This window comes from Nipponia nippon, unplaced genomic scaffold (assembly GCF_047370975.1).
Source record: "Nipponia nippon isolate SJK-2023a ecotype South Korea unplaced genomic scaffold, ASM4737097v1 scaffold_25, whole genome shotgun sequence".
NCBI classification, from domain to species: Eukaryota; Metazoa; Chordata; class Aves; order Pelecaniformes; family Threskiornithidae; genus Nipponia; species Nipponia nippon.
In genome coordinates, this window is record NW_028262342.1 from 1,295,298 (window position 1) to 1,319,612 (window position 24,315).

General features: G+C 55.8%; 1 protein-coding gene across 8 annotated transcripts in view; it reads left to right on the forward strand.

The window, feature by feature from the left end:
* The window catches only part of PPFIA4 (PPFI scaffold protein A4), a 60,976-nt gene continuing 36,661 nt past the window's right edge, over positions 1-24,315 (forward strand). For 7 of the 8 annotated variants that reach the window (XM_087761777.1, XM_087761778.1, XM_087761780.1 and 4 more), the window contains exon 1: positions 1-63. The gene's annotated coding sequence lies outside the window, so the exon portion shown is untranslated. Of the gene's footprint in view, positions 64-20,206; positions 20,348-24,315 lie in introns of those variants that run through there. The other variant, XM_087761779.1, reaches the window with a different exon arrangement.

The following is a 24,315-nucleotide window of genomic DNA, read 5'->3' on the forward strand; positions in this document are numbered from 1 at the left end:
GGGGCGGGCAGCGGGAGGCAGCGGCGCGGCGGCGGCGGCGGCTTCCAGCGAGTTCGGCGGTCGGTGAGTGCGGGCGGGGCCGGGCGGCCCCCCGCTGCCCACGGGGGATGCTTCGCCCCCCGCGGAGCCGGGAGGGGGATGCTCTGCCCCCGTGGCCCCCCGGTGGGGCCGGGCAGGGGATGCTCAGGCCCCCCTTCTGCCCCCCGGTGGGGCTGCACTCGGGGGGCTCTACCCTCTTTGCCCCCCCTCCCCCCCCCCGGGATGCTCTGTGGGGCTGGGCTGGTGGGGCTTTGCTCCCCGTGGCTCCCCAGGTGGGGCTGGGCTGGGGATGCTCTGCCCTCCCGTGCCCCGCGGGGATGCTCTGCCCCCCGGGAGGGGGTACCTCAGTTCGGGGGTGCTTTGTCTCCCACCCCGTTACCCCTTGGAGGGGGTGTCTGAGTCAGGGGATGTGCTGAGCTCCCCCGTTTCCCTTGGGCTGGGGGGATGTCATCCTCACCCCCGAGCTGGCTGGTGGGGGGACTTGCTGTCCCCCGACATTACCCCCAGGCCGGGCAGCTGAACCAAAGGGTTGCTCTGCCCCCCGCCGCACCAGCCCCAGACCGGGGGGCTGAGCCGGGCAGATGCGCTGCCCCATCCCCGCTGGGTGTGCAGGCAGGAGGGGCAGGCACATCCACCCCTCCCGGAGGCTGTATGGTATGGGGGGGCAGTGACTCCTGTAACCCGGGAGGGGGGTTCCTTGATTTTCAGCTGCTCTCTGCCCCTGGCAGCCCCTCAATATGGCCCCAAGCTGTCCTTTTGCACCACCCCCCGCATGCTTCCACCTTATGCTGAGGGGGAGGGTGGGCATCCTGATAAGACTGGTCCTACCCTGGCCTTCTCCTGCTCCTCTGATTTCCCATCACTGTATCCTCCTGCCTCCCCCAGTACTGTCTCTAGCCTGCGAGCATCCACCCTGCAAGCATCCACCCAGTGCCGAGCTCAGGGCTGTATCAGCCCCAGTGAGCATCTGCCTGGCACTGAGCTCCGGGCTGCACCGGCTCACGGGGAGGCTCGCTAGACAGATGCTCCTGGGGCTGGTTCAGCCCGGAGCTCGGCACCAGGTAAATGCCCGCCAAGCTGGTCCAGCTTGGAACTGGGCAGATGCTCACCAAGCTGGTCCAGCCTGGATGTTGGCACCGGGCGGATGCCCGCTGCGCTCGGGGCTGGACCAGCCCAGTGAGCATCCGGCCAGCTTGGCTAGCTCCAGCTGTGTTCACACTGGTTCCCATCCTCTGTCGGCTGGTGCTGTCTCGCCACGGCTGTGGCAAGCTGCCTCCAGACACCATGATTTTCTCCTGAATAACACCAGCCTTTAAGGGCTTGTTTATTCCCTAAATTGCATCATTATAACAGCAATTGGCTTAGGAAGCTGGGTTCTGTTAAAGCTGTGCAAAACCTTCTGGGGACGCCCTGGTTTTGGCCAAGTCAGGGTTGGCAAAGTGTTCATTTAAGCTCATTTGCCACCATCTGCTCATATGTTGGAATGAGGTTCCTCTGGTGGGTTTGACACCACCGTGCCACTTGGTGAGTGCGAGCTGGTGCAGAGGCAAGGTGTGAGCTCGAGTTTGGTACCTGGATGAACGCGCCTGCGTGGTTCGAGAGTTTCTTGGTTGCGGTGCTGCCTGGGCTTTAGAGGAGATGGAAAGTTGGTAGTGTTGTAGCTCTGATGGTCTGGGAGTCTCAGGTATTTGTGCTCTCGGGGAGGCCACGATGTGCTGCTCCCTGCGTCTCTGGATGATGTGCTGCTCCCTGCGTCTCAGGACGGTGCTGGTTGGGAAATGGGACTTATCTCTGGGGATTTCCCTGGAGATTTGTCAGGGAGCTGCCAGCACAGGTGGCTGGTGCCATCCCCTTGGCACCCGGAGGTGCTCAGGTGCGTGGATGACTTCCCAGCTTCAGTGCTTGCTCCTCCTACATCTCTTTTCCAGGAGACAGACTGGAGGTTGTCTGGGACCTATGTGACCAGCTGGAGGGAAGGGGGAGCCCCCAAACTGGCAGGTTCCTGAGACACCGGTGGTGGGACTGATGGACAGATCTGGCTTTCCAGGGCGGCCAGCTCAGCTGTGGCTTGGCAGATGTGGGATTGAACAACTCGTCCATCTCCGTGCAGCTTCCTGGCTTCGTGGTGAGGGCGAGCGGGTCTTGCTCTGCACCGGCGGCTCGGTGCAGCTGTGCCTCGGTGCTCGCCAGCTGTTGAAGTGCAGATGCTGGGGAACCTGCTGGAGATTTGGGTTCCTGCCTGCCTCAATTGTCTCAGAAGGTGCTGGGAGTAAAAACCATCCTGAAAACCTCCTTGTCTGTGTCCTTTGAGGGCCCTTTTTGCAAGCCTTGCCCTTTCAGGCAGCTCCCGCTGGGGTGCAGGGGAATAGGGACAGGGACGAGGACGGTGGTGTGAGGAGGAGGGGGCTGAGTGAGTGTGAGCTGGGTGGGTGATGGGGTCGTGGTGTGCTGGGTGGGGAGATGGTGGCCGTGAGTCAGTGCTGGGAAAGAGCCTGACACCGCGTTGGAGGTGGGAGTTTGCACTGAAGCTGGGGGAGGCAGCTCTGGAGCCTCGGAGGATGCTGAACCCAAACTGGGACCCAACTGGAAATGCTTCTGGAGGTCTCCACTCTCTGGGGACAGGGAGTGACTTTGTCATGAGTGTCTGTCCACTGCCTGGGCAGTGCCATTTCATGTTTTCCAGCAAAGTGGAAAGATACTGGATTCTTTAGCAAACCTTGAAACGTTATTTTAATTAATTAATTTCCTCCTAAAGAATGCTTTGGCGAGTCTGAGGTTTCCCAGACGGCTCCCAAAAGGGAGCTGGGAGGTCTCCGGGCTATTAACTGGAGGGGAAGGATGTTGGATCCATTGCCCGGCTTTCTTCCCAGAGAGGTGTTAAATGCAATCACAAACCCTCACTTTACAGATGCTTTCGGTGAAACACCAAACGTGGGGGTGACAGTCCTGACCGAGGGTGAGGGCTCTGGCATGGGCTCCGCAGGTGGATCCAAGCCGTGGCCAGGCTCCTGAGGGATGCAATTGGGAGTTTTCGGTGCTTAAAGGGCTCCTTTGCAAGCAAACGATGCCAAAAGGCTTGGAGGTGGGTGCACGTGTGGGAGTGCTCACACGAGTTGGCATTTGGGAGGGAGGAAGGGAAAATATCACATGAAACAACTGCAGCGTTGGGGAACAGGTCTGCATTTGGGCCCATCTGGAGCAGAAGTAGGGAAAAATGATTCAAGGCTCTTTGCTAAAAAAAGTTGCGCTGATATAATTGGATTTTACTTCTGTTTGTGCTCTGGTCAAGCAGGTTAAAATCCTTCTGGGGACATGGTAAAGCCCTCCATTTACTTTGCATGGTGAGGATGCCCTAAGGAGTGAAGCGAGTGTTCATCTCTCATTTTCGTGCAAAGCCATGCGTGGAGCAGCCCTGCCTGCGCCTCGGCCCCTGTGCAGCGCCGGCAGTGCAGTGTTTCCATCCCGCAGCGAGGAGGTGGAGGGATCTTGGAGCTGGGTGCCAAACCTTCTCCAAAAGACAAGGCCAAAAGTCCCTGGCCAGGAGGGGACTGACCCTGTGTCCTCCAAGTTGCCCTTCCTTTCCTGAATCTCCACCCTGGTGTTTTCAATCAGCTCATGGGCCGCTGTCTCCAGCACTGTAATCCTGCAGGACTGACAAGGCTGGAATTTATCTGAAATGCAGATTTTTTTTTTTTCAGCTCCCGGTTTTCAGTTTCTGCCACGCTTGTCTTAGCAAGTGCGAGGAGGTACCGGCTGGGTGGCTGCCTTTAATTGCATCCAAAAAAAAAAAAAAAAAGAAGAAGAAAACAAGTGGCAGATGAGAGCTCATTTTCCCCATCCTCCTGTCCGTTGCGACCGATTTCCAGGAGAGGGCAGTTCCCAGGGATTTTGCTGCGTGATGCCTCTCTCCCCTGCAGCCTCCAAGCCAGCATCAGCTGTGCTGAGCCCCTGCGTGCCAGCGGGTCGCAGAGGCAGTGCCACACCAGGAAACGCCGGGGCATGGGCCCAGCTCCTCTGCGGGGAGGTGAGACGTTGGCAGCGTGTGGCCGATTTCTTTAAATAGCGAGCGCTGTGCTGCAGGGATGTGCAGCAGGGAAGGATGCTCTTCCCACCTGGACTCTTCATCCAGCCTCCCGGAGGGGAGAGGATCCATCACCAGGGCAGCATGGCGCAGCAGGGGAAGGGACCCTCTCCCAAAATCGCTGCCCATCCACCAGGCGCATTGATTTAAAGCTCTCATTTCCACCCTTTCTTGGTAGCAATGAATTTTCTCCAGAATTACAGATGGGTTTTACCTCCCTGGCTAGCATCGTTCGCGATGCGGCTAATGTGCTGGGACAGAAGAAACGCGCTGCTGTGGGGCTGGCGGCCGCGTGGTGGGTTTGATAGCCAAGCGCTGGAGCTGGGCTGCGCATCGGATGGCCGGGGCCTGGGGAAAGGGGGGTGTTCGGCCATGCTGCCAGCCCAGCACTCACCTTTCTGGGGGTCTTGTTAGTGCAGTGCATCCTCAAACGGATCCTCTCCAGCCAAAGCCTGGCCTTTCTGGCTTCCAAAATCAGGAAGGGTGTTTATAGCCTTGCTGTGGCATTAACACAGGTGTCATAAACCTGATCTCAAGCTCTTAATCATTAAATAAATAGGCTTGGTGGTGGTGCCTATTACTGTTCCTCATGCAGAAATTCATGGTGCCGGGAGCTGCAGACAGTGAGGGGAAAGGTGGGCTTGTACAAAGTTTACAGCCTCAATAATCCAGTTAATCTGCCCTGTAATTCAGTGCCTGGCAGCTGTACTAACTAGATCTTGGCCTCTTTCTAGCATCCCCCCCAAACTGTTTTGCAGGAAGGAGTCAAAAAAGGTCCAGAGGTTATTTTTGGCTGTGGCTGATTTATTTACATGCTGATCAGCCAGGAGAGGAGGTTATTCTGGTCCCAAACTGTCCCACATAACACGCAAGTACCTTGTGCGAGTGTGATTTCTCTGGGCGAGGTTGCGAGATGATGTTCTCATTTGGGGGAGTGAGCTCTCATAAAGCACCTCGATGGCTCACTGTCCTGCGAGCCCACTCGGGGAGCTCAAATCAGGCCAGAGCCCCGCAGCCAGGGCTCTGCACCCTCCTGTCCTTGGTCCTCGGGGCCAGACCTGAGCCCTGCATCCCTGGGGTGGTGGAATGCACTGTGCCTTGAAATTCCTGCTCCAACCAAGGGAGCACCCAGCTAGATTGTGGGTCTCCCTGGGCGAGACCTGGATTTGGGGAGTGCAGGGCAGCATTTCAAAGCTCCTTTGGGCACGGCATCGTTTTGAGGCTCGGGAAGCACCGTGGTGTCTTGGCCAGTTTCTCTGCAGGATGAGGTGGCTGTGGTGCTGCTGAATATCTTCTCCCTGTGTTTGCTTTCCCTGGCATACTGCGAAGCTCAGCTCCCTGCTCTCAGGAAGGGGTGGTGGGAATGAAGTGTGAGGGGGGCACAGCTAGATCCTGCTTTTCTCCTGTGTCTGCACAAGAGATTTTTTCTGTGGGGCGTCCCAGTGTCGCCGCAGCTGGTTTCTGGCTAGTGGGGGTCAGCCAGAGTGGGCATCACTGGGACGTGGCGCTGATGATGCCTTTGCCGTCCCATTGTGCTGGTAATGTGTTTCCCACCCTGGCTGAGGGTGGCGTCGCTGTCGGCTGCATCCCCCTGCAGAGGTGCCGGTTGCAGCGGAGATCCTGTCCCCGTACCACCCTCATATTTGCTGTGGGACCGGGGGCGTCAGCGGTGGCAATGTCCGACCATGGATGCACTGCTGGCATGGGTGAAGGCAGGCCTGATCCCCACATCTCCTGCAGCGAGGAGGCAGGCAGGGCCAAGTCTGCGTGGCACAAGCGAGCCAGGCATTTGGGCTAAGGCAGGCTGGGGAGGACCGCAGGAGGCTTTGTGGGGGCAGAGGAGCTGCGAACCCAAGCCCCTAAAGGCCCCAAAGGACCCATGGAGGTGTTGAGCAAACCAAATGTTGGCTGCTGCTTTGCCGCTTGGAAAACCTGGCTGTGCTAGAGAGCAGATGGATGGAAGTCCTGGAGATTCCCTTCTGCCTGCTAAGAGTTGCTGTTCTCGCTCCTCGCCAGCATCGCAGCACCTGGAGGCAGGTCCCCACAAGCTTCCTTGGGACACAGGGGACGGAGCGGGGTCTCTAAGGTCAGTGCCAGCATCCCTCGGAGAGACGCCTCCCTGAACCCTTCCGGGGGCTTGGGCTCTCCAGGCACCATGTGCAGAATAACATGGCTTAAGTAATTTTAACCCATTAAGTGTTTAATTGGAGCCACAAGTCTCATCTCTCCTGATCTGAGCTGTCTTTCCTTCGAGTCCAGATCCAGAAAGGGTTCGCTTTGCTGCTGTTACCTGTCTGATATCCAGATGTGCCGCCCAGAGAGCAGCTAGTGTTTGATGGAGAGAGACGACTTCCCTTTCCTCCTCGCCAGCGTCAAAACCTGGATGATAATCACTCGATTCTTGCCAACGCGTTGGGGCTGCCATATTAAAAAAAGAGCATTTTTTTCCCCCTTTTGATCATCTGCTTCTAATTAATTTAGTTACAAGACTTTTGCAGTGGCCATTTTTGGAGATGGCAATCAGAGCATCTCTGCAAGCAGAAATGGCTTTCGTTCTGTGCGTCCTTTGTATTTACATGTATATAAAGAAATTCTGTCTCTTAAAATGAAGCTGCAATAAGCCCCGGCATTGCTGATCACTGCATGGCTCTTCGTGAGCACCGGTGTCGCTTTCAAATCACACGTCGTCAATAAATCTAATTCTAACTGCCCTGCAGCAAATGGCATCAGCCTGCACTTTGAGATCGCTCCCACACGTACTCCCGCTGCCTAAAAATACCAGCGCTTTAATTCTCAAATGACTTGGCTATTGTACAGCCACCATTTTTTATTTAAATATTGCTGCATGGCTCAGTGCAGGACATCTGTTAGGCTACAAAGGGTGAAATTCTGCTCTCGAGATCTGGTCTTTAAGTAATGCAGCGGCTGGGTCAATCTTTGGGGTACTGTGCATTTAACATTTATTACTTTTATCTTCCATCTGTGAGGTGTGTGAATCAGGGGTGCAGCGGCATTCAGGGAAGCAGGGTCCAGGAGGGGAAACTCATCCCCGATGTGGCATCAAGCAAAATACCCCCCAAAATTCATCCTTTCACCAAAGAGATGGACCCTCAGCAGCCGCCAAAGAAAATGCCATCGTTGCTGGTGACCTTCCCAGGGAAGGGCTGGCCAAGTATGCTGGCAGTGGCCAGCAAGGGCTGTTCCCATCTCAGGGCAGGGCATGGGAAAGGCACTTCCAAAATCCCTTCCAGCCCATCACGGAAGCCCTCCAAGCCCCTGAGGTGTCCCTGTGGCGAGGAGAGCGGAGGTGAAGGGCCCGTCTGGCCAGCATTAGCCACGAGGATGCTCTGGTGTCCAAACAGCTGCGTGCTTTAGGAGCTGTCAAAAACGCAGTGTGCTGCGCTTCATCCCTGCTAACCCTCCACGTGTCTGTCCCGGTGTCTGTTCCATCCTCTTTGCGGTAAATACATAATTTACATTTACACGTCTGGCTTTGAGATGTGGAATACAGGGAAGGGGACCGACTGCTTTGGTTTGAGCAGCTGGGTCTCTTTAATGGCTGAATGCAGAGGGCATGCTGGTGTTTTCAGTTCATACAGGGCACTGGGCAGACTGGTGTGTAACTTGGAAGCAAGCAGGCTTTTTTTTTCCAGCAGATTTCAGCCTCTTGACCTTACTGGCTTGCTGGCAGGGCAGGGAGAGCTCATCGGCTGGCCTACGAATGAAGCCAAGGGCTAATGTCACGTGCTGTGATCTTGGGGTGAAGTGGCAAACTGGCTTACTGGCTTTGTGGCATTCACTGGGGGATTTTGGAGCAGTGCTGGATGCGATGGATGTGAAAACTGAACTTCACCATAGCTGGGAGGTGCTGAGGCTGTAAAACATGAGTGATGCTCTCAATGGATGTGTTTCTTGAGGAGACTTTGGATTGAAGGTATTTGGATTGTCCTCTCTCCATCTCCATGCTATAAGCCCTTTCGCTGCTGGGGGAGCTTGTTTCTGAGCCCGGAGCAGTGGGTGAGCACAGGCTCGAGGCACACACAGCTCACAGGGCTGGCTGGTAGCTGAGAGTCCTATACCCTGCTGCAATATGGTCGAGCCATGGACGCAAGCGTTGATAATTCCCCCAGTCTTGCAAAAAAAAAAAAAAAAAGTATATTTTGGAGGCCGAGAAGGTGAGGAAACCAGCCACCAACGCTGCGTAGCTGGCAGACACTGGCCGCTTGGTTTCCTCCTCTCTCCTGCAAGTAGGAGGAAATCCAGCCACTGGAGATGCCAGCGAGGTGCTGCCACTGCTTGCGGGGACAAGCGTAGTGACCCATCAGGAAGAGCCACCCTGTTCTGTCAGACCAAGATGTGGCAGGTCCTCCGTCACGCAGTGCCCGGACTTTCTCCTTCCAAGGACTCTTGGCTCCACATGGGCTGACCTGGTGTGCCTCAAAATGCCAAAAGCCCGTTGTGGAGAAGGAAGCAGAAGGATCTTCCAATGCTGCTGCCTTCACCCAGAGCTTTTTTCCCCGCCTCTTTCCTTCAGTGCAGGTGTGTACGCAAGGAGAGCGACCATGGGTCAGCTCCCGCGTAGTCGCTGGTGAGCTGGAGGTTTGCCTGAGCCTGTTCTCCCAAAAAGCGTGAGATTTTGCAGGACTTACCCCCAAATGATCAGGAGCTGCTTATGAGCACCCAGGTTAACCAGTCTCTGGGGCAGCTGGGACCTTCATGGTCTCCTTTTGCCCCTCTCCATCCCCATTGGCTTGGATTGAGGCTGATCGGCTCTGAGGCAGCTGCCAAGTGCACTTGGTGGTACCCAAAGCTTTCATAAATCTGTGAGGCCTCATGGGCACAGGACAGGTGCTAAATACACCAGTAACCAGAGCAGGCTGGCCAGGGAGAGCTGGTCCAGACTGGTGGTGGTAGGAGGATGCTGCTAAGAAGGCGATGGTGGCCGCTGTGACGGCTTTATTGCCTCCGTATCTTCCTCCGAAGATGATGGTCTGTGTTCAAAAGAGTCCAGCCTCTGCGCAGCTGCAGCTCCCGGCTCCCTGCCGGCCTCGACCTTGCTCCGGCAGGGAGACGCGTGCGGTTTGGCTCTCGCTTCTTGTTGTTTTCCAAAAAGCGAATGTTGTCAGATTCAGAGCAACTCTGGCCATGTTGTGTGCATGTTAATGTGGAGCCAAAGGAAGGCTCGGCACGCGTGTGTCTGCTTCCGAGGATAGCCGGGGTGGGAGCTGGGTGTGTGCATGGCGGGGTCTCTGCTGGGGACGTTCGGAGGGATGTTATCTGCAAATGCAGCTCACAGACGGCTGGGGAAGCGGTGGAGAGAGATGCCAAGAGGGGAGGCTGCTGCAGGGAATCTGAGTCGCTCCTGCCTGCAAAACTCCTCGTGCGGCTGCTTGTGAGATGTCGGAGAGGCAGATCAGCTGGGGAGGGCCAGCTCGGCTCCGTGCTGGGAGCAGGAAAGGGGCTTTGTGTAAGCGCTGGAAGAGCAAGAGCAGCGTGACTTCAGCTCAACCTCCCGGGCTGGGATGGAGCTGCCTTTGCTCTGGAGCGGGAGCCAGCGAGCCCGCAATGCTGTGTGACACTGATACAGCCCAGACACTCCTCTCCCCGGCCGTCACCGCGGCAGCCTGAAAACGCCGGGGCAGTGCGAGGCCGCACTTGCCTAACGTGGGCACCGGCTGCTGCCGGCTATGACTGCTGTTTGTGGCTCTGCTCGGCCCTGGCTATGGGTGCTCCAGCTCAGCTCCTCTGAAGGTGGGACAGTCCCTGGGGGGGTCAGAGGCACGGGTGTCCCCTCGCAGGGTGATGCTCATGGGGATGCCGGAGGGACAGCTGGATTTGCTTTGCCGCTTGGGCTTCTGGCAGCTGGGTTCCTGGCCATGCTGACGGCGCTGCGGGTACCCTGAGAAAGCAAGGTAGCGTCCACGCTCCTCTCCTCAAGCACTCAGAGCAGGGACCCTGTGACGTGGTGCAGCGGCAACGTGGCCCAGGGTGGCAGGAGAGCAGGATGAGGGCCTCTTTAAAGGATGCTTCAAAATACGGAGGCATTTACCTGTGGATCCTAGGGGACTCACTGGTCTGCGGTGGGGTGAGGCTAGCCTGGGGCTGCCGTCTCCTGCGGCTGCTGTTGCCCTCCTCGCCAGCACGGCCTCTCAGCACCCCAGGTTTCTCGCAGGTCGCCCCAGGCACACCTCCAGAAGTCAGCCCACCGTTGTAGTCACCAGGGCGGCTTTTGGGGGCGAGCGGAACCGTTCTCAGGTGCTTGCTCCCCATCCCGCTTGTTCTTCAGCTGTTCAGCTTCCCCCATCCTATCCCTGTTCTCATCAATCATTATTTCTCTCTAGGTGAAGGCTTTTTAATAACATCTGACATTTCAGCCATTTTTGAGTCATTTCCTTTCTTCTACTCCAATTTTCTTCCTCTTCTTCATAACTAGGAAGCCTTTCTTTGTCCTTGGCCAGAGGGGAGGTGTCTGTTACTGCCTCTGTTATCGTATTCCAGGAGGTTTGATCAGGTTAATGAAAATCCTTCTCTCTTTCTCTTGTGTGTCACTTCCACTCCCATCTTCTTTAGCCTGGTTTCTTAAGGAAATGAAACTCAAGGGCTTGTGTCGGCATGGCCTTTTCTCTCCCCCCACTCGCTCTCGAACGTGTTGGTCTCTCTTAGCAAATCTGATGGGGTGGAGAGCTCGAAACCCTCGGGGGCTTGTGATGGCTGGCGGGGAGGACAGAGGCAGGTGATGCCCCAGAGGGGCCGGTGCAAGGGGCTGGTGGTGGTGCAGCGGGCTGGGGCTCATCACCCAGAGAACAGGGCTGCAGATCCCACCAGGAGCACGAGGGGTGCCGGGGCCGTATCCCCAAGCTGGGATAACAGGCTGCATCGCCTGGCTATTTTTGCTGCCCCACTGTTTTTCTTGTGTTCAGGAAGGGAACCAGAGGAGGAGAGCTGCTCCCGCCTCACAAATGGGGTGTTGGTCTGGGTTTCAAGAGACCTGGGCTGTGTGTTCAGCCGCAGACTCACGCGTGGCTGTGCTCGAGGGCTCTTCCTGCAGCAGCAGGAGCTGCAGCTGGTTTGAGCTAATCTGCTGGAGTGTGAACTGCAGTGACAGAGGAGCCAGCGGAGATTTTCCGCTGCTGTCCGTGCTACAGCAGGGAGAGGCAGTAGAGCTTTTCCAATGGCTGCTGCAAAATCTGGTTCCCTGGTAGAAACGTGGGGATTGTGGCACTACTGGCGAGAAAAATCTTGGGGGTCCTGGGAGAAGCACAATGTGCGGTCGGTAGTTCAAGTGCCTCGGTGGAAAAGGACCGAAGTGCTTCTTGGTGTGTCCTTGGAGTTCGTTACCCTTTGCAACAAGGCATGGGGCACCTCATGAGCATGTCCCCTCCTTTTCCAGCCTAGCCTGGGGAGAGGGATCATGCTAGGCTCAGGATGAGGGTTTGCTGAAGCCCTGCAGCATGGAGATGCTCTGCCCAGGCCTCGCAGTGGGGAAGCAACCTGTCTGCTTGGCAGTTTAGCCAGGGACTTAGCTTTTCTGCGGGTGAGTTACTGCTCTTTGGCACCAAGTCGTGTTGTAGAGCTGCACTCTGAAGGTTTCACCCTCGCTGTGCCGTGTCCTTCACTTTGCATGTACATCTGGTGTTTCTCTTGGGCAACCTGTTCTGCTGTTCTCTCCTAAGCCTTCATCTCTCAGGCCTGGAGCCTTGCTGAACCTCAGCATGGCCCCTGCCTAGTCCCGCTGCTGGAGGAAGAGATTGGGCTTGCCATCGGGAGCCGTGCCTCATTCTCTGCCTGGTCCCACCAGGACCTTCCTGCCTCTCCCTTGTGGTCCTTCCCAACGTGGGGAGCTTGCTGGGTGGCACCAACCCTGCAGAGAGCACAAGGGCACTTGTAGCCTAGCAATGAGTGGGGTCCTCACCAGGTCCCCACGGGCTCCCTTCTCCTAGGGGATCCCCAAACATGCGATCCCATTAGAGGGGACACACAGCAGTGGCTCTGTGTCCCAGCTCATGGTACATCCCTTTCACCTTGCTTGGCCTCTCCACCTACTTGTGGTCTGCTGGGTAAGAAGGCTTGATGGTGGGAAGACAAGACCAGCCTTGATGCCACCATGGTCATGCCTGATGCAGATGTTTGGGGGGTGTTTTGGAGCTAGGTTTCTTAACCAACTGTGAGACATGGATAAATGTAGGAGAAGAGCTTGGCAGTGGCCCCTGCTCAGGAGCTAGGTGCTTGCGTGGTTTCTCTTTCCAGGAAGGGTTTTGGTTTTCCTTTGTTCTCTCCAGCCTCTCTTTTGATGGTGGTGAGATGGGCTCTGTAATTGAGGAGATCCCAGCTGAATAATCCACTGAGGAAGCTGCTAATTTGAAGACATGTCTGTAATAATTAAATCATTATCTGGAGGGAAGTAGAGAACAGATACCAAAACGGGGCTAATTAAAATCCAAACCCAGGATGACTTGGGCTCTGGGCCAGAGCACAGCATAGTCTGTTGGGGATGTCTTCAAGTGTAATTGCTTTTCAGAACATCAGTCCCACCAGAAAACCCATCTGTTCCCTCTCACGAGACCAAGATTGACCCAGAAACCCTCTTGTCTTGTCCTGTCCCATGTTCCCCAGACCAGACACAGCTAGAGGATGGCCATATGCTTTGCAAAGGGCAGAGGAGATGGTGAGGCCCAGTCTGGGAGCATATTCGGTTCTTGGGCCTCAGGAACTAGGTTCCTTCATATCTCTGGAAGATTTGGTCCTAATCTTCTTTCAGCCCTCAGGCTTGGCCAACGGTCTTTGGAAATCTCTTGAGATCTAGGAGCAAGGTGGGCTCGTATCTACGCCTACTCCATGCATGGAAGGGTTTGGACTTACAGAGGTGCCTCAGGGACCCAGTGCCTGGGAGGAAGCTGGCTTTGGCTGTAGGGAGAGATGAGTCTTGTTCAGGTTGACTCCACGTCTGGGGTGGGAGCACCGTGGGAGAGGTTTTGTGCGCTGCATTGCCTGTAAGGATGCAGTGCATTGCTGGATATGAGCCCGGCCCTTGAGTTATCCTGGGGTGTCAGCTCTGAGCAGGTCCAAATAGGTGGAGGTGGCTCTGCCGAGCTGAAATATGGTGACCGGCAGGTGTGGTTGTGATGTTGGAGGGGAGAAAGGGTCTTTGGACATCACTTCACGCTATGCCATGACGATGGCAGATCTAGAGGGTGGGTGTTAACGTGCATACCCAGAGGTGCCGTGAATGCTTTGCCTGAGGCTAGTCAAGCCTGAAGTCCACCACGTCCTTCAGCAGGGCCAAGCCCTTCGCAAAGGACAATGCATAAAAATCCCAGCTCCCATTTTCAGGATGCTGGGTCCAAGGTAAATTCGATCCTTTTGAGCTCCTGCACTGGGTGGATTTCTGCGTCAGGGAGGTGTTGCTGCTCTGTCTGCATAGACTGAAGGTCTTAATGTGGGTGGTAGCAAGGTGAAACCCAGCAGCAAGCATCGCTTCAGATGAGCTGGCCTTGAATCACTGTATTTCAGCAGGGAAGGGCTTGCAGCTGTCCAAACCAGGCCCCTTCCAAAATTGGTTAAGATAAATTGGTACATTTACCTAGTGGAGACAAGGTCAGGGAGCTCCGTCTATCAGGTGTGCACGTCCTGAGCATCGTTTGGCGAATGCCCCTGTATCGGCACGGCAGGTAAAGGTCATCTCAGGTGGGCTGGTGGCTGCAGGCAGCATCCGAGCTTGGGAAGGTGGGAGGAGGGCATGGTATGGGAGGCCGGGCAGGGAGCCACTTCTGCTCGGGTGAGCATCCCACCAGCCCCTGACACGTTATTTTTTTTTCCCCTACATTGCCCTGGAGGGACTGCAGCATTGCAGCAGCACAGCGCTGGCACTGCGACGGTGACGTGGTGGATCTTGGGGATGGGCTGCTTCGGGCTGAACTTTCAGGCAGTGCTGGTGGAGCTGGGTTCTGCTTGGTCTAACATCTGCAGGAACAGGGCATTGTAGGATGCTCAGGACCCAAAATGGTGTCGTAAAGAAGCCAGAAATTTAAAGCTGTCTGCAAAAATGGTCACTAAACCTTCTAGAAAATGTTGGCTCAGCTGCTGTGCTTGAGTTGTGTGTGGAGAGGGACTCCCAACGCCGTGTGCGTCCTGTCGGCTTGTGAGCTTTAATATGCTGCTTGTTTTTAATAGAGAGGGCACACAACATTGTCATCTCAGGCAGCAGATGTGTTGCCAATGCATTGGGTCACCCCCTTCCCTTCATCCCCCCTCCAGGGATTTTAAGATTTCCTGGCCACCATGTTTTTGAGTGCCCACAGGAGCACTGCTCAAACGGAGGGACCAGGATGGAAGCCACCCTGCCTGCGTCTCTTCCAGCCAGTCGTGCACCAATGTACTTACCTACATTTAATTTCTTTAAAAGCCTGCTGAGCTGCAAATGCGGTTCACCCCTCTCCTGGTGATGTCTCACATGGATCGGCCAAATCCTGCTCTCACCTCCTCCTGGGGTGGGTCGGGGGCTTGTCCCTGGCACCAGGGCTTGGCTATGGGGCCACTTGCTGCAACTCGGTGTGTGCAGGAGCTCCTCGAAGTGCTGGGGAGGACTGCAAAGTGCTGTGTCGAGAGGCTTTGTGCCGATGGGCGTAACGGGGGTGGATGTTTCTTGGACACCCTTTGGGGGTGATGGACGGAAACGCAGGCCAGGCTCAGTGATGGCGTTGTTGGAGCCACCACCTTTGCAGTCTTCTTGGGTGAGCTGGGCATGGCCGTGGGACCTTGCAGGGAGCATGGTGGGGACAAGGGCACAAGCTCCCAGGGATCTTGGTGCCAGGCATGGGGCTTTGCCCGGGGTGCACTGGGTGCTGCCGGCAAGGACGCAGAGCTCACTGCATTAGCTTAGCTCCACGGAGCTGACATTTTAAGAGGGAACAAATTGGAAATTGAGCTGAACTAATGCCCAGCGCTGCTTTTTGTGACGATAAATGCTCAGATAAGAGCTCTGCTGACACAGAGAAGAGCTGCCACCCCACTGCAAACCACGATGTTCCCCATGCTTTCTGGAGCAATTTTCTGTTAGTTCACTCAATTTGAAGCTTGTGCTGTTTTTTCAAATCCCCCAAACCAGGGGAACAGTTCTGGGGCACTGTATTTCTTCTGTCCCATCTCTCTGCTCATCCAGCGTGGTGCTCAGCATCCCTAGATCGGGTGCTGGTGCAGAGAAACAAGGATGTAGACAGTGCTGGACATGCACCGTTGGGACTGTGGCAAGCAGGATAGGTGCCAGGATCACCAAATGGGCAGGCATGGTGATAGCATGGGCTGGCGCATGCTCACTTATCCGTGGATGCCCGTAGTGCCAGCACATTCGCTGGCCTCTTTGGGGACATCTCGAGGGGACAGTTGCCCTGTGGCACCTCTGTCCCTCCCCACTGATACACCCAGGCTCCCAGCTGAGATGGGAACCCCATCCCCAGTGGCTCAGCCACCGGTGCACTGGGACCACACTGGGTAAGGAGCGGGCTGGTCTCCGTGGCTGCTGTGCCCTCTGGGCCACCTGGTCCTGCTCCTCCTGCCTGGGCTGCAGGGGGTGGCCTTTCTGCCCCAGACACCATGGGGGTCATTAGCTGGGGTGCGGGGGTGCTAGTTAATGAAGAGAAGGGGGAAGGAGGGCGCTGGTGGAGCTGGGTGAAGCCCCTGGGGGGTCTGCTCAAAGCTCCCTGTTGGGTCTAACACAGCCCATGACATTCACAAAAAAGCTTGTTTTTTTTCTTCCCGATCTTCTCCAGTACTTGGGATCTCTGGAGGGAACTGGACTTATATATCCCTTATATCTTCCTTGTGGACTATGTCTAGGAGAAATGTGCTCCAGATGGAGCTTTTTGCATGGCAGGGTATTTTTGAGGTGCTCTCGGTGGTTTCTCTGATGGCTAATAAGGGTTGAGCTAATTCCACCATTCTCCTAAAGGGGAACAACTTGGATTTTCCTTCTCAACTCAGTTCTCGAAGCACAGCATCTTCAGGACCTCCGCCTCACTGGCGCAGTGAGCTGGGAACATAGTCCTCTGCTTCACAGTGTTTGGGGCTGTGCAGGGGCAGAGTCACCATCAAAAATTCCTTCTTGCAAGAAACAAGGCTTAAAATGCAAGACAAATGCAGGAGAAGCCTTCCTGCAGCGCTGTCTGGCTGAGGCCAGCGCTTGGCGCTTTCCTGCTGCTATGGCTGGAGGCTGTGTGCCGAGCAAGCTTCATCTGTGGGCTAATTTTGCATAAAGAAGAGTGTGGGTTGAAGATGTGGACTTGCTCAGTGCGGGTTAGACAGAAGCAGACAGAGTTCTAGTGTCTGTGCCTTGCCCCCGGCCGCCTTTTAAATGTCACTGTCCTCAGACGTCCCCGTGCGGCTGCTTCTGCCATGCCATGCCATACCCTGTCGCTTGCCATGAACCGCAGGGATGAGACGCTGGGAGCTGACACCCGGCTGCCTGGGCCCTCGCGGGCACCGTGGGAGCGCAGCAGGGTTACTCCAGCCTGGGTTGGGGATGGATGGGGGCCGTGCTGCAGTTTGTTTCCATCTCTGCCTGCTCCTTACTGGGACCAGTCCTGCCTTCTGTGCTCCTCTGCCAGCTTCATCCACCCCTTCCGAACCACGTGGGGGGACAGCCAGGATGCCAAAGGACCACGACTTGGCCAGGGAAGGTTGTGGTTATCCCCGGTGTGAGGATGCTTGGGAGGAAGAGCAGGTTTCGACCAGGCGGGGATTTAACCCCACGATCCTGCCTTGCCCTGCACGGAGCTGAGCAACCACAGCTCTGAGATCCCATTCACCCACGTGTCCTGGTAGGGGTGGAGATGCATGGGGTATGTCTGGTTTTTTTTCCCCGTGGATGTTGCAGAGCTCTCCTGGTACTGGATCTGGCTGCACGGGGCCAAGCATCACGCTGGTATCCTGTTCCCCACCAAGGCATGTCTGCAGCTGGGCGAAAGCTGTTTCGTAATCAACTGTGCCATCAGCAATGAGATTAAATAACTTGCTAAAGTTCCTTAGCACAAGGACAGGAAAGCAGAAGAGATGAATACGAGGGGGAATCCCCTACATCTCTTGGATTGTGAAAACCATCTGAGTTGCCTCTGGTTGGGGTCATCCAATGCTGAAGCCAAGATGTCACCGCTCTTCTTGAATAGGAAGGTCTAAAACTTCACGTGTTTTGGGAGGATGGAGGAAAGCAATGTCCTGATGCATCTGGGGGATGCCCTGGATTGTCTGCAGGTGCAATGGGGAGCAGGGGGAGGGCTTGGGGCGTAGGTCTCACCGCCATTATCTCTGCTTGTGTGCTAAAGTGGTCAAGAGAGAATTGCTGAGCTCTGGAGGCCTCCCAGTGGCATGAGTCGTGCTCCAGGACCATTGCTTTCCCCTTTCAGGTCATGTTGGCTGCAAAACCTCCCTGAGCATGAGGCAGGGACGTGTTCACGAGTCTGCCGCGGTTCAAACTGGAGCTAGCGGCACTAGGCACTTCCCTGATCTGCCCTCTGCGGGCTGCGAATACCCATTAATACTTCCCAAGTTTCACATTGAAAGCCCAGGCTGCCTCTTCTCTGGCTCTCCAAATTACCTCCCTTGGCTGTTCCTCAATACCACTCAAAATTTGTGGTCTGGTGAAGGACAGTGGCAAAGTGCTTACGGTCTGCCCGAGCAGGGCAGGGAGCGGGATGCTGCTCTGGGCCCCGGGGAGCTCACTGAGCTGCTTTCCCTTTCCGCTGTTCATGGCATTGGTGGCCAAATTTTATAATGGGAAATGGGCAGATGTGCAGCAGATGTGGGGGAGCAATTACTATTGCCGAGGCTCGCTGCATGGCGGGCCGTGCTTAGGGTGCAGATGATACTCCTGGGTGTGGAAGAGACGCCAGCAAGCTGGGCGATGCGGTGGAAACCCTTGGGCAGACGAGGCATGCAAGCTGCTTCGGGCGAGCGGCCGCTGCGTTAGGATGCACATGGTGTTCGCTGTGGGGTTTCTTTACAAGCAGCAGCCCCCTGCGTCCCCTGCGTCCCCTGGGCTGGGCACAGAAGCCTGAGGTGCCTGCCGTAGCGTGGGTACCGGGGCCCGGGTGGGGGAAGAGGCACCTCTGCATCTTTTCACGGGGCTCGGGTGCACCCGCGGCACAGATTTCAGCAGCCCCGCTTTGTGCTGGTGACTCTTCCCCCGTCGCTGAATAAATTAGCACCGGCAAGTGCTCACAGTGTGTGACTAAAGCAGGGCAGGGGATGGTTTGGCAGCGAGGAGGACAGCCCCTGGCTCTGGGGCGTCAGGCTCCCAGTTGAAATAACTCCTCATCAAAAGTGTCGTGGGGGTGGGAGGGATGTACCCGTGGCAAAACCTCAAGTGAAATAATGGAAAATCACCAGCTATCCCTCCGGCTCGCGGCAATGATTGACTTTACGCGCCGAGCTCTCCCCTTCAATCCCCACTGCTGAGCGTGGCTCAAAATTTCACCCTGCTAGTGGGGAAACTGAGGCACAAAGCCTCACTTTCCCAAAGGTGAGGGGACTTTTGCAGTGATGCCGCCTCTGTGACAAGGGCACAATTTTCTCCCCGCGGTTGTAGGCTGCTTCCCCATGCCTTGTTCCCTCTCAAAGGAGTCTGCATCCAACTTGGGCTGGAAACCAGTCTGCTTGCTGGGATCCCAGTGCTCACCTTCGCTTGCAGATTCATCTAGGGGCTGGTTCACCTCGACGTGCTGCTTCTAGAAGAGCCATGGCGATTGCATTTCCCTCTGCTGCTTGTTCAAACTAACCTTAAATGAAGCAGAAGTCAAAGGCTTTGTCCTAACAGAGCAAAGGACAAAGGTTTCGGTTGCAAAGTTATAGAAAAAAAGGATGAAACAGCCACGTGCACGCACAGGGACGGCGGGCAGACCCGCTATTGAAAAAGGAAATGATTGTAACCAGCGTTGTGGCTTTTTTGCATCAGGTCCGTTGCTGTTAATGCCCCTCCTTGTCTCTGTAGATGGATCTGAGTGCAGACCGCATCCCAGCAAAGGGATGCGAGCTCGGTGTTGTGCATGAGGCACATCCTCCTCCTCCCTTCCAGGGAGTCCTGCTCACAGCACAAAGTGGTTTTCCAACCGCTTCCCCATTGAAGGAATCGGTATTTCTCCAGCGCTGCTGGCAGTCCCATCGTTTGAGCGATGCTGCTGGGTTTTTGTGGAAATCCACTACAAAACGTTACCGGTGCAGGTGACTGGAGTGGGATTGTGGTGACAGGGTTTGGGGGATTTGGTTTGTGTTCCTGATGGGTTTGGGTAACCCCTTCTGCCTGCTGGGGCAGGTATGCAGCAGGGTGAAATGCAGCTCCTGGACTTGTTACAGTGACCATATGCCCTTGCTTCACCAGTACACTTGCTGGGCACCCATGTGAGCTCCTGGCCACACTGGGATCCTCATGAGTTTAGCAGCAACTTCAGAGCTGTTGTCCTCTCTCCCCTCAGTCGTGTTTTTGGCTGTTACAAACCCAGAGATGAAGTTTGAAGGTGAGACTGGGTTTGCTGAGTCTCTTGGCCAGGCTTTGGGATCCCACTTGTCAGAGGGATCATCCAGTTTGGAGCCCCTCCAAGGCTCATTCCCATCTGTCACCTCACCCCAAAGTGCAAAGGCAGGAGGTTTGCATGTTGGTGTGTCTTTACCCCAGCAGTCCCTTCCCGTGCCAGATTCCCCCTTGCAATAAAGTGAGATTACGCCTTTCTCTGGGGTCAGTTGAGGACACATAGCCCATTTTGGAAACAGGGAAACTGAGTCAGGAACCATAACACGACCAATACAACACTCTTCAAGGGGTAACACAGTCCTGTAAATCGGCATACGTGACCGAGTTGAGGTGCCAACCCCTGTTAGGGATGTTCACCGTCCTCCGCACTGTGCACCCTGTATTCGCGCCAAAGGACCCGGCAGAGATTTCGGCTCATCGTCTGACGAGGTTTTTGTTGCGGAACAATTGTGCTTCTGCACAATGGCGAGGAGCAGGTGGCTTTCTGAAAATACCCGCTGGAAGTTGTGTGTAATGCCTCCCCTCCCACTGGGAACTATAAATATCGGCTGAATACTAACACTTACTTCTCCCTGCAAAGAAACAGCCAGATCTGGACATTTTTCCTCCTGGTTTCTCCTATGGCTTAGCGGCTTGGAGCGGGCAAAGGCTGAGGATGGGAACCACCTTTTGGTTTTGGAGCAAGCCTTCGGGGCAGAAGCGTGCCCGTTAAGGTAAGATACTGGGAGTAGCTATCTGTTATTGCTTGCAGGATCCTCTGTCCCCATGCTTTAGGGGCACCCGCTGCTTCCCTGCCACCTCTGAGACAGGCTCTGGAACCTGGAAATGCTGCCCATAGATCCTGTCCTGCCAGGGTTGCATCTCCAGCAAGGGACAAGTTGGTCTTTGTCCCCTGGAGAGCGAAGGCCATGTTGCTGTAGGTGTGGGGACTCCGGGTGACTTCCCAGGCCTGGATGAGAGAGGAGGCACCGCTACATCTTTCCTCAGGGCTTGATCACATCCATAACGCAGATCTCCGCAGCGGTGACTCTCCCCCGTGAATCCATCTCACTCTTTAGTATGTGAATCTAATCCTTCGCTGCTAAAAATTGGCACCTTATTTCTAGCCAGAATGCCTCATTTCCCTTATTATCCCTGGGTGTCCTGGCCACGGGCTGTCCCTGGCATCAGCCGGGTACCATCTGCGCGGTACCCTGCCGTCGGCAGGGCTGCGTTAGGGAATGTGGAGGCACCATCACCATATGGGCCCCATGGTAAATTGGATCTTCCTTGTCCTTCTCAGGGGACTGGAGGTCCCCAGAGGCCACAGTGCATCCCAGGAGTAAATATAAGGACTCAGGAGAGATGCTGGGATGAGGCTGTGTCTGCTGATTGGTTTTCTTCTTGAAATGCAGCTTTTTCTCTGTGGATCGCCCAGGATGGAGAAGCCAGGCTGCTTGAGCTTGCAGACAGGACTGCTCAGGTCCAGGCTTGTAAGACTAAGAAACCTGTGGAACATATAGACAGGGTCTGTACCCAAGCACGGGGATGAGGTGAGGAAAGGAAGGATGAGGAGGGACCCTCGGGGCACGTGGGGCTGTAGAGAGGGATGCGAGGAGCTCCTGGCGCACGTGGAGCTCAGCTGGCCGTCTCCAATGCAGACAAGCCCCATCCGGACACTGCAGCATGAGCAGCAGCTCTCCTGCGGTCTCAGGGCAGAAACACCTCAGGAGGTGAAATCTCAGCCCGTGGCCCGTGTGAGCATGTGGCAAAGGCATCTCTGAGACCTGCCACGGGTGAAGATTTCCATTGCTAGGCTCTCCGCTTAAAACGGCAGTTTCCACTGTTGAGCCAGGACACTTCAGCATCCTCTTTGTCTTGTGCGCAGGAATAATCTCCCTTTTCTCAGCCTTTAATTAGCACATCTCCCACTGAGGGTAAAATGGAAAGCGAGCTCCGTGGGTTGGTGGAGATGTTGAGGATGTTCCTGCTCTGCCATCCGCAAGCCATCCCACAGCTCGGTGGGTCAGGACTGACCTTGCTTGGGGCAGACCGGGGAGCGATCGGTGGCTCAGCATTCCTGGCTGCTCCAAAGTGGTGTCCGACTTCAACAACGGTGGGAAGGACTTATGCTGGGACATGGCTCCATCTGCGGGAACAGCGATGGGGACGCACTTGCTGGAAATGTAAGGGTACAACCCTTTCGCAGCCTGTCCGTGTAATCATGTTTAACGCAGCATCACAAGGGAAAAGTGAAAAAAGAAGTGCTGCAAGGAAAAACCAACAGCTAAAGGGCATCACCCTCCTTCTTCTTCCCAAGTCTGGCTGGGAAGGGGTCAGCGCGGGATGCCGGGACCCTCTCCTCAGCTGGTTCAGCGGAGGGGAAGCCGTCCTTGCGCCGGTGAGCTGCCACCGATGGCCGCTGGTGTGGGCTCCGCCGCCCTGACTGTGCTGCTCTTTTGAGGCCAGGTTGGGCGGCTGACGAGGATTTTCTAGGAGTGGAAAAGATCAAACTGACGTTTTTATGGGATGATCAATCTCGACGAGCTTGTTGCCTCCGAGGTGCACGTTAAACCCTCTTTGCCAGCTGCCTGCTGGGGTGATGATCTTGCTGACAGAGCCATGGAGATTTTTTTTCTTTCTCTTGTCAGGGCTGAGATGAGAGTGAAGCTGTTCAGAGAAAAACCACGAGCCTGTCTCTGCCTCGGTGCACAGGCGGTTTTGTGTGTGGATAAATGCTGGGTGTGCTGCTCACCCTGGTGGAAATGGGAAAGCCAGGGTGCTCCCTGGGTGCTGGGTGGGTGCCATGCTCTGCACTGTGGACTGAGCATCCTGCAAGGCTCGCTACAGAGTCACGCCGAGCAAATAATCAGCCCAAGGGCAAAAAAAACCCACTCTGCTCTCCATCAGCTGCTCCACGTCTGGGCACCATCATTGCAAACTGGCCTCTCCAAGCGGGCAGCGCGTGACTGTGCTGTTTTCCATCCCAAAGAGTGGGGAAAGCATGATTTTGCTGGGAGGGGGAAGGGATAGTAAAGCAAGCACGTTTTCACTGGCAACAAACCTGCTTCCAGCAAGTCTGTGCCTGGCAGCCCCGTGGGACTAAAAATACCCAGCAAAGGGCTAGAGCTGCGCAGTGTCTGCTTTCTCAGCTCACCAGCTGTCTCCTCGCATCCTCACTCCTCTACCCAATGATTATCCCATCAGTTAAGGCCCTTTAAACCCGGGCAGTAGCATTTACGTAGTTTTACCAGATACAGTTGAAAGGTTGAGACTCACAGGCAGCGTTTTTCCGCTAATTGCGAGCAAGCTCAGACCCCTCTGACATCCAGCGCCGAAGGGCTGCTTTCGGTCTGCCCTCGCTGCTGCTAAAGTCACCAGCAAAGCGTGTGATGCATTTGGGCCATCATCCACACTGACATCCCCAAAGTCCTTAAAAGTGACTGGTTGGGCATGCAGGCCCGCCGAAGAAATGCTGAGCTTCACTGTGTGGGGACGAGCATCTTGTGTATGCAACCGCCAGCTGGGCTCCCGGGGGAAGAGGTGCGTGGGCATGGGTGATTTTCTGTTGCTTTTGGAGAACGGAGAAAATCCCAGGGTTTGAGGTGGTACAGAAACGAGGGGATGCACATGTCAAGGGGAGCTGACCCAAGGCAGGAGCTTCCTGCACACACGTGTCCCTGCACGCATGCCCATCCCTGCACCCGTGCACATCCCTACTCGTGTGCACGTCCCTGCATGCATGGATGTCGCTGCATGTGTGCGTGTCCCTTCCGAACACACTTCCCGCTCCAAAGGGCTTGAAGACAGCAGGTATCAAACCCAGCCTGGTCCTGGCTTCCTCACTTGGCATCACAAATAAAACCTTTGCAACCGCCCTGACCCTGGATGATGGTCCTTCCCGTCAGCTGGGCTACTCCTCGGGCTTGTGGTTTTGCTGTTGCTCTGGTTTTGCAGTGAAAGCTGCTGTGGCTGAATCCAGAAATAATGGCTCTGAGGCCGTGGGGTAGGAGAATTGCCCAGTGGTTGTTGGCGGGATGGCTCTGAAACAGGGACACTAGCGGCACCTCAGTGTCTGCCCGTAGCAGTTTTGGATGTGACTGGTGCCTCCGCAGTGCACGGAGTTTTCTACTCTGGGGGTTTGCCGTGGATTCAGCCAGGAGATGGGCACACGTGGCTGAAATGTTTCCAGAGCTGTGCTCGGAGGTGGCAGAGCAGCAGCCAGGGACCCGCTGGCAGAGGGATGCTCATGGTGGAGGGTGTCACAGGGAGTGCGGAGAGCCCCGAACGCCCTGGGCTGGCTGCCCACCACCTGCCTGGGGGCTTCAGGCCAGGACAAGGAGGGCTTTGGCTGCTCTTTGTGGTGGTAGGAAGTCTCATCCCTGCTGGTAGTGCTGCAGAGGATTGTAGCAGCTCTCCTTGCCTTATGCCACAGTGCATATCCTCCATACTACCCATGCCTGGTGGCCCGGGGTGCAAGGGGAGAACGCGACTACCCTCCAGCGAAGACATCCCCCAAGCTCTGGGCATTGAGGAGCTTTGAGTCACTAAGCATTGCCTTGTCCTCGGTGGACAGTTTTATGTACCACATCTTTGTTGAGCATGCTCAGAAGGGCAGAGCACAGATGCTTTTGGGGACCAGCGAGCTGGGATGAGTCTGTCCTGGACCATCATCGGTGCTGTGCAAGGTCCCCATGATCCT